Source organism: Marmota marmota, unplaced genomic scaffold (genome assembly GCF_001458135.2).
Source record: "Marmota marmota marmota unplaced genomic scaffold, marMar, whole genome shotgun sequence".
In the NCBI taxonomy this organism is placed as follows: Eukaryota; Metazoa; Chordata; class Mammalia; order Rodentia; family Sciuridae; genus Marmota; species Marmota marmota.
In genome coordinates this window covers 8,338,714-8,347,567 of record NW_025999945.1, presented here as the reverse complement: position 1 = coordinate 8,347,567, position 8,854 = coordinate 8,338,714, and the positions used below count along the sequence as shown (strand labels likewise).

At 39.6% G+C, this 8,854-nt stretch overlaps 1 long non-coding RNA gene across 1 annotated transcript; it reads left to right on the top strand.

Moving 5' to 3' along the window:
- The first annotated feature begins 1,854 nt into the window (after positions 1-1,854).
- On the top strand, positions 1,855-8,177 carry LOC125616431. The gene is made up of 5 exons (XR_007347061.1): positions 1,855-2,046; positions 3,012-3,114; positions 4,543-4,651; positions 7,238-7,294; positions 7,920-8,177. It is a non-coding gene; the product is annotated as an uncharacterized LOC125616431 (long non-coding RNA).
- Positions 8,178-8,854: the final 677 nt, after the last annotated feature.

Genomic DNA, 8,854 nt, shown 5'->3' with positions numbered 1-8,854 from the left:
TTCCTACCCCCCCCCCCCCCGCCCCGCCAACCTGAATTGAAGCTTGGATGCTGACACCAAAGCCATAATGATAGATACCTACTCTATATCTTGCCAAATCATGGCCACATTCCAGTGCTATCAATCATCTCTTGCCTAGCAGCAGTGAGGTGGCAGTCACAATGGAGAGGCATGGGGGTGGCTGCTCTGTGCTTCTGGGCTTATACCACTGGGGAGCATGACTGCAAAATCCCTGCTACTCTCCACCCAGCAGCAGGGAAAGTGGCACCTTTGTGGCTTAGAGGCATGAAGTGCAAATGAGAAGGAGTTTTTTTTCAGCAAAACATTCTAAATCATTACAATGACTGTGAGGAGACTTTTTACTAAAGCTTCTGGGCCACTGGTATGAATCATTAACTGCTTTTACCTTACACCCAGGCATGGGGCACCTTGTGGGGCTGGGCGTAGGTGCCCAGTGATTCAGTTATTTCTAGAGCAATTATTTTCCTGGTTTTTTTCATGCAAGAAGAAATTACCCATGTCAGAGTCATTTTTAAATGCCCTACTTTTAAAATGTGTTTTGCCTAGAGCAGGCGATGAGCCCTACCTGCCACCAGGTGAGGAGGAAAGGGTGGACAGGAATGAATATATTCAACTCCCTGGGTCTCTAGGTTGATGTAGTCAGGGCACTAGGCCTTCAAATTTTCAAATTTTTATTTGGGAGGGACAACATTTAACCTTTATAATGTGCATACTGAGAAAGACTTCATGTTTTTTTCATCTAGTACTTTCACTTTGTGCACAATGAGGAGAAATTCTCTAAAGAATTGGCTTTTTAACTATGTTTTCTAAATCAGAGGAATATTTTTGTTTCCATAGGAAATTATATACTGCTTACCAGTATAAAAAACTGGAATAACAACAGCAGGAAATATTGCCTGTTGATAAGTGGAAATGGCACCAATTCTTATTTCCCTAGGTCCCTGAGAAGTAGCTCAGCAGCAGGTTTCTAATATCCTTGGTGCTGCTACCCTCTCTCTTCAGTTTGATTCCAGTTATCTTCTTCATGCCCATAGCCACCTTCACAAGGGCAATGGGATGTTATCAGGGAGCCTGAACATTTTATTCTTCATGATTCAGGCAGGGTGCATGGAGATGTGGACACTTCTCTTCATCGAATTTGGTCAATGCCAGTCCTTGTCGAAGATTAGTAACTTGTCGGGAGCCATCCATGGGCTGTGTATGTGAGTTATGTGCATTTGAGCATATGGGAGGACTGGCTTGTCGTTGCATGCTCTTTGGGCTGTGTGACACACATGTGCCCTTTCCCCTTGCTCTGCCTGTGTTCCCACATGGCACCTGAGATGGGTGTGACATGCCAAGATGTCGATCAATCTACTGACCACAAGATATCAGGAAGCTAGATTCAACCCCCTGAAACATGACCCCTTGTCTTATTTGAGTGGAATATTCAATGAATGGTTTCCCCCAATAAACAGGGGGGTTTCAGGTGTGCTTGCTCTCTTGCCTGCCTCTTGCCTCTTGCCTCCCTTACTCTCTGTGCCTTCCAGAATGGGATCTTGATTCTTGAGGCTGCAGAGCTGTCCTGACCCCCCAAAAGGTATTTTCTGTGTTTGTGTGGTTTTATCGTTGCCAGCCCAACCCACTCGGAATAACCCTGATTCTATCGCATTTTGCAACAGTAACTTGAATCATTTGTCATTCAAAAATATGAACTAACTGGCCTTCTATATGTTGCTAACATCTTTTTTTTTTTTTTTAGAGAGAGAGACAGAGAGAGAATTTTTCAATCTTTATTAGTTCTCGGCAGACACAACATCTTTATTTTATTTTTTTTAATGTGGTGCTGAGGATGGAACCCATCGCCCCGCGCATGCAGGCGAGCATGCTACCGCTTGAGCTACATCCCCAGCCCCTGTTGCTAACATCTCTAATGGAGCTCATGGATTATAGTCTCAAGTGGGAAGATGGAATACATAAGGAAAACTACAAGCTAACAAAATATGATTTTTTCCTATTATAGTTTTATGAAGAAAACAAAGCCAGGTAATGGGACAAAATGAGAGTGACAAGTATAATAGAATGAGAGTAGTTCTTTAGATTGGGGGCTCAGGGAAATGTCTCACCAAAAACTGACATTAAGCTGTGACCTGATTAATGTGAAGGAGAAAGCCCACAGGAAGTGTATTCGCAGCAAAGAATACCCTGTGACCAAGAGGGGTCAATTTCCTCATACTTTCATTCTGCACATGCATGGATGCCAGGGTGGCTTCCTGGAGCCCTAGACCTCTGTGTTGAAAAGGAATCACCATGGCAAATAAAACAAAACGTTAAGTGCAGGTGAAGCTTGTCCTTTGTCTATGTGAATTTGCTCACAGAGTAGGATAGTGTTGCTCTCTGCAACTGCTGGAACAAGAGACAAATGGGGCTGAGAGGATGGGAAGTGGCCCTAAGAAGTATCTGATATACATTCATTCATTCAACAGTTCTTTCAGACCTGCTATTTGCCAGGTAAGATGATATGATGATGATCTGGCAGTGACCAACACAACACAAACTCTAGTTTGAGGGTTATTGTGAACTTAAAAGGAGATGAGTACTTAAAATAATCTTTTAAAATAAGCGCTCAATAGTTGTTAGTTTTTTTAAACACAGGTGTAAATTTAATATGTTACTTATTAGAAATGCAGTAATAAGTCTGATGACTTATCCTACATAAATCAAGTTAAATCCTTAGGTTGCTAAAATGAATGAATGACAAGAAGAATAGAACACCTGAATAGGTGGGAAAGCTCCCAGGAGAGTTGAATTTAAGGAGGACTGACTTTAAGTGACATGGCCTTGTTTCCTTAGAAAACAAAGTGATGAGAACACAGCTGACCTTCACATTTTTACTAATTAATTGAATCTTGCCAGGATAAGAGAGTGAATTCAAGTAAAAATTCAGAGCTTTTGCTAACTTTGTGGAGCCATATGTGTGCCCCATTCTATCCTTCTGTTGTATGATCCAGATTCCAACCGTTGGGATACATCCAACAAAGAACATGGTTTATGAAGTCATCCAGATCTGGATTCAAATCCTGGCTTCACCATTGTCTATCGATGTGCAATTGGGTAAATTTTAGAAATTTGTACTTCTTCAGAAGGGTGTATTCTCAAAGGGAATCTGGCAAGCAAGTACACTAGGGTGGACAGTCCACCAATATTTATCCCTAACGAGATACTGCTACTCACTCCTGATAGGAAACCTTAGAGGTACAGTCCATGTGATTAGCTAATTTAAAATGGGGGATGGGCATGGAAAAGAGCTACAGTTGTGATTGGATACTTGTTAGGGAATTAAAAATGGTGCCACTCTAGTCATATGATTTCCAAATTTTAAGATGGTTCTACTCTGACCACATGGTTCCCTAACTTAAGATGGCTCTGTTATACATGTGAAACTTAAGTTATAGTAATCATGCTGTGTTGCATTATAATTTTAACTTTGATAGAAAAGAAAATATAAATCTTAGAGTAAATTACTTTATCTCTTTTAAATTTCTTCATTTTTCCATGGGGATTGTTGTATAGAAGGAGATACATAATTAACATAAAGCCTGATAAAATTAGTGCTCAGTAATTACCAGCTATTGTTATTATCTTAATTTTGTATTAAAAAGATACAATTCACACCAATTCATGTCTTCATACATGCACTTTGTATACAACCAGAGATATGAAAAATTTTGCTCTATATGTGTAATAAGAATTGTAATGCATTCTGCTGTCATATATAAATAAAAAAATCATCAAGAACAAAAAAACAATAAATGCTGATGAGAACTCATGGAAAAAGGAACTCTTGTACACTGTCAGTAAAAATATAAATTGGTACAGCCATAATAGAAATCAGTGTAGAAGTTTCTCAAACTCTTAAAAATAGAACTATCATAAGACCCTGCTATATTACTCTTTGATATTAATACAAAAGAATTAAAGTAACTATACTTTAGAAATACATAATAACTGAGCTATGAAATCAGACTAGGTGGACATAAATGGAAGAATGAATAAAGAAAATGTGATACATATGCATAATGTAGTTTTATTCAGCCATATAGAAGAATGAAATTATGTTATTTGTAGTGAAATGGATGGAACTGTACTAAACATGTTAAGTGAAATAAACCCAACTTGGAAAAATAAGAAGGAAAAAAAAAGGTACAATTCATCTGTTAGCTTTCTTTCCTAGGGATTTCTACCTGTGACAAGTTCACAGGTCAGGGATGAATGGTTGGTAATGTTGTTATAGTTTAGGTATGAGATATCCCCCAAAAGCTCTCCTGAGACAGTGTGTGAATGAACATTCACAGAGGTGAAATTATTAGATTATGAGAGCTTTAACCTGATTAGTGGATTGATCCAATGATATGGATTAACTGGATGGTAACTGTAGACAGGTAGAGTGGGACTGAAGGAAGTAGGTTACTGGGGGCATGCCTTTAGGGTTTATATTATTTTGTCCTTGGTGAGCCCCAGAGTTCTTTCTCTGTTTCCTAGTTGCCAAGTCCTGAATTATCTTCTTCTGCCACACCCTTCCACCATGTTGTTCTTCCTCACCTGGGGCCCAGACCTATGGATGGAGTTCATGGACTGAACCTCTGAAATTGTGAGCCAAAATAAACTTTTCCTCTTCTAAGTTGTTCTTGTAGAGTATTTCACTGTGACGAAAAGCTGACTGAAACAAACATGATTTAGTTAAAAGTCATAATTGGAGGACCAACATTGGCTTAAATCCAGTAAAAGTTTCTCTTTCTTTAAAGTCAGAAAGTATAATTTACTCCAAGAAACCCCCAGAACTGGCTCCTATTCTAGTGTATGGCATTTATTTTCAAGGTCAATTCATGGTCCAAAATGGTTGCTCTAATTACCGCCATCTGGTATTCCAGCCAATGGGAAGGAATAAGGAGGTTGTGAAGGGCAAAGGACAATGTCAGCTGTTTCTTAAAGAAGGTGCTGCATGAATTTGTTTACATTTCATTGACCAACACGTAGTGCTATGGTATTCCCCTAGCTTCAAGGGAAAATGTAAATTATTCTAGGTAGCTGTATTCCTAGCTTAAATTTTCATTAATACAGAAGAGAGAGAATGGATAACTAGGGTCCAATTATCAGTCTCTGTTACAGTGATCTACTTTTCAGGACACCTAGAGTGGGGAATTTTGGCTGGATGGCACAAGAGAAAATAATTATTGAAAGTAGTTGGTGTCTGAAAAAAATAAAATGAAGTAGTTAGTGTCTGATAAGCCACTTTTTGATCTTACCAAGAAAATATCTTGAATTACTCTGTCCAATAAGATAGCCACTAACCACATGAGACTATGGAGCATTTAGAATGTGGCTATTCCAAATTGAAATGTGCTGTAAGTATAACATACATTCTGGATTTCAAAGACTGGGTATTAAAAAAGGATGTAAAACATTAATAATTTTTACAGTGCATACATGTTGAAATGTTAATATTTTACATGTATTAGAGTAAATAAATGATATTGTTAGAATTAATTTCAACTTTTTCTTTTTACTTTTTTAAATTTAAAATTATACATGTGGCTTGCATTTTATTTCTATTAGAAAGCATTGACCTAGAATGTCCCAAATCTAATAGAACTGGTCTCCATAGAAAGGAGTTTCTATATAGTCCTGAGAGGGATCATTCCTTGAATGAATTATTCAATGAATGATGAATTCTCTAACGTGGGACTCAAAAAACAAGATTTTGGCACCATCCTTGGAAATGCTGCTAGAGGGAGATGTTTCTGTGTCCCTTCAGGGGACAGATATCAATGTTGACATTCTCCTCAGAGCATCCAAGGGAACTCAACTTCATGGCATTTCTTGTTCAGTGAACCATTTTAGAGTTCCATTTTAGAATCACTTTTAGTGTTTCTATGAATATTTTCCACAAAAATGAGAAATTGACTAGCAAGCTAAGTGATATGTCTGGGAGGAGTGACATGTCTGAAATTAAAAAACTGGAATGCTAATAATAAGAACATGCATTTGTTACCCTGAAGTTTAGGCATTTTTATTTTTCTTCCTGTCAAGAGTTCCTAATTATCTTGATCAGTGATTCTTAAAGTATGGGTTGTGGACCCTGCAGCATCACCAACACCTGGGAGCTTGTTATAAATGCAGATTCTTGGGTCCCACTCGAGACCCGAGGAATCAAACACTATGGGGTTGGAGTCCAGCACAGGCTGTTTTAACAAGCTTTCAGATGATTCTGCCATAAGCTAAAGTTTGTTTGTTTGGTGCTGGGGATCGAACCCGGGGCCTTGTGCATGCAAAGCAAGTACTCTACCAACTGAGCTATACCCCAGGCCTCCATAAGCTAAAGTTTGAGGATCATCAGTTTAAAGCTATAGTTTTCTTGCCAAGTAGATCTTTACCCCCATAAGATACATCCAGCAGTTGTTTTTTTTTTTTTTAATAAAAATATCGTCCTGTTTAATGCTATATGTCACAAGAGGGAAAGTATGCAAGAAGTGTTGTTACCTCTTGGTTGTAAACATGATATCACATTTCTTTCTGGGTTTTGAGTAAAATTTGGTAAGAAAATGAGAGCTCATTTGAAAGGTATGAGGCTGGAGGCTGTTGTTGGGGTGAGTCTCCTTAGCTCACCTCACTGCTAAGCCCACTCCTAAATTTACTGCAATTTCTCCTGGAAGTGGCTGTGGCTGGGAGCAGCCCATCTGCTCAGGTTCCACCTGCTGGCTCTTGTGACCACCTGAACTTCCTGTCTGCTCCCAAGCAGCTTCTGTTCCCTATTTCTCTCCTTTCCAGCCTGATTCCCTCCTCCCTGAGTGGCATTTTTACTGTCCCAAATAGCTCACTTCCTTAATTTTAGTTAGTGTGAGCAGCTTTGCTCTATAAGGCCTTTGCCAACTCCTAAGTCCTTAATTGTTCTCTAGGCCATCCAAGCCCAGTTCTTCCAAGGCACAGACTTACAATCCTACACCTGAAATATGAGGCATAATAAGAGGCTCAGCCAGCAGCAGTTCCATCACTAAACAAATGTGTGGGAACTGCAGAGATACCTGCTGACAGTGGCTAACTTGCTTGCTGACCAGTATCTCAACTCCCCCACCTCCTGCCCCCCTAGGGACTGAATTTTGCCCTGAAACTCAGAGAACACTGAGTTTCTTTTTCTTTCAGTTAAAACAAAAGAATTGTGTTTTTTTTTTCCTCACAGTCCTGAAGCCCGAAGCCAGGCAATCCGAGGTCCATGTGCCATTACGGTTGGTTTCTGGTGAGACCTCTCTTATAGGCTTGTAGACAGATGGCTGTCTTGCTGTATCCTCAAACAGCCTCTTCTCTGTGCATACTTGCAGGGGAAGCTTGCATTCTGGTGTCTTTCCCTTATCTTTCTTTTAATCATTTATTTAAATTTTTTTAATTGAGAAAATTTGCATATTATATATTTATTTTTCATATTGTATCTCATACACATATATTATCACATACAGCTTGATTTTTGAAATATGAAATGGCTAAATTAGTTAACATATGTTTCATCCAGTTAACATATGTATTATCCCACATATTTATTGTTTTGGTGGTGAGAACACTTGAAATTTATTCTTAGTGATTTTTAAGAATACAATACATTGTTATTAACTCTAACCACCAAGTTGTACAATAGATCTCTGAATTTATTCATCCTATCTAACTGAAAGTTTATATCATTTGACCGGCATCTCCCCATAGCCCCTTGAGTTTCTTAACCTGCTGATGGAAAGTCATGTTTGAGATCCTGCCTGCCTATCAGCTGGTCTTCTGGTCTTTTGGCGCAGGGATTAGGTGGGGTAGGTGGCGTACAGATGGGATATCAGTGGATCTCAAAACTAATGCCCTGCCCTTTCTATCTCTTACAGGAACAAGCCTCAAATGTTTATGCCATCTTGTAGTTTACAAAACACCTTCAGATTTCACAATTCACAAAGCATCTCAACCGCTCTGAGAGGGGAGCAGAGTTATCTCCTGAATATAGAAGTTTGTCATCTTTCTGCAGGTGGCTCAAACAATAAAAAGCAAAGTTAGGCTTATATCCATTTAGGTTTTATGTCACATTGAGCTTTAGTTTACCAAATGCCCCTGGTTAAGTGGATACAATTTCACACTAATAAAGCCTAAGGGATGATGCTGGGAGCCATTAGCCAAGTAGGTCTGACAATTTCCTTGCCAGCGTACCCCATGTTAATTGTGGTAGTGCTGACATATCTTTGCTGATGGTGTCACCAGTGATGCAATTTTTCCCAAGGAGCCGTCAATTGGCTTGGTGTCGTGGCATTTCTGTATCCTCCTCCCTTCTGCTAGTGATGGTCTAAAATTTGGGGGCCAATGGCTGTATGCTGGACCGGTAGTCAGTGACGGGTATGATCCAATTGCAGTGGTATCAACCTAAGACAGGAGGCTGACGCCTAAAGGTCAGTTTTCCGATGACGGGTAAGAACCATATGTTGAATTGGACAACCTACCAGGCACGGTCCTTAAGCCACATTGCTTGTTGTTTAATTAATCAGAGCTTGTAGATTCAAACAGCAACTCTTTATTCCCGAACTCACACCAGCCGTCTACAATCATGTTCTGGGGAAATCCACGTTCTCTGCCCAAATCCACCTCCACTGGGCTTCTATCTCCAAAAATATACTGTCTGAATCCCGTGAGAACTCAAGGGGAACTCAGGCAGCAGGATACGCCCTATTCCCAGCAGGAATAATCTTAAACCTTAAACCTGGAACCTAAACTGGGAACGCCCTAAACCCGATTATGTTAAACCGGGAACACCCTAATCCGCCCTGGTCCTTGA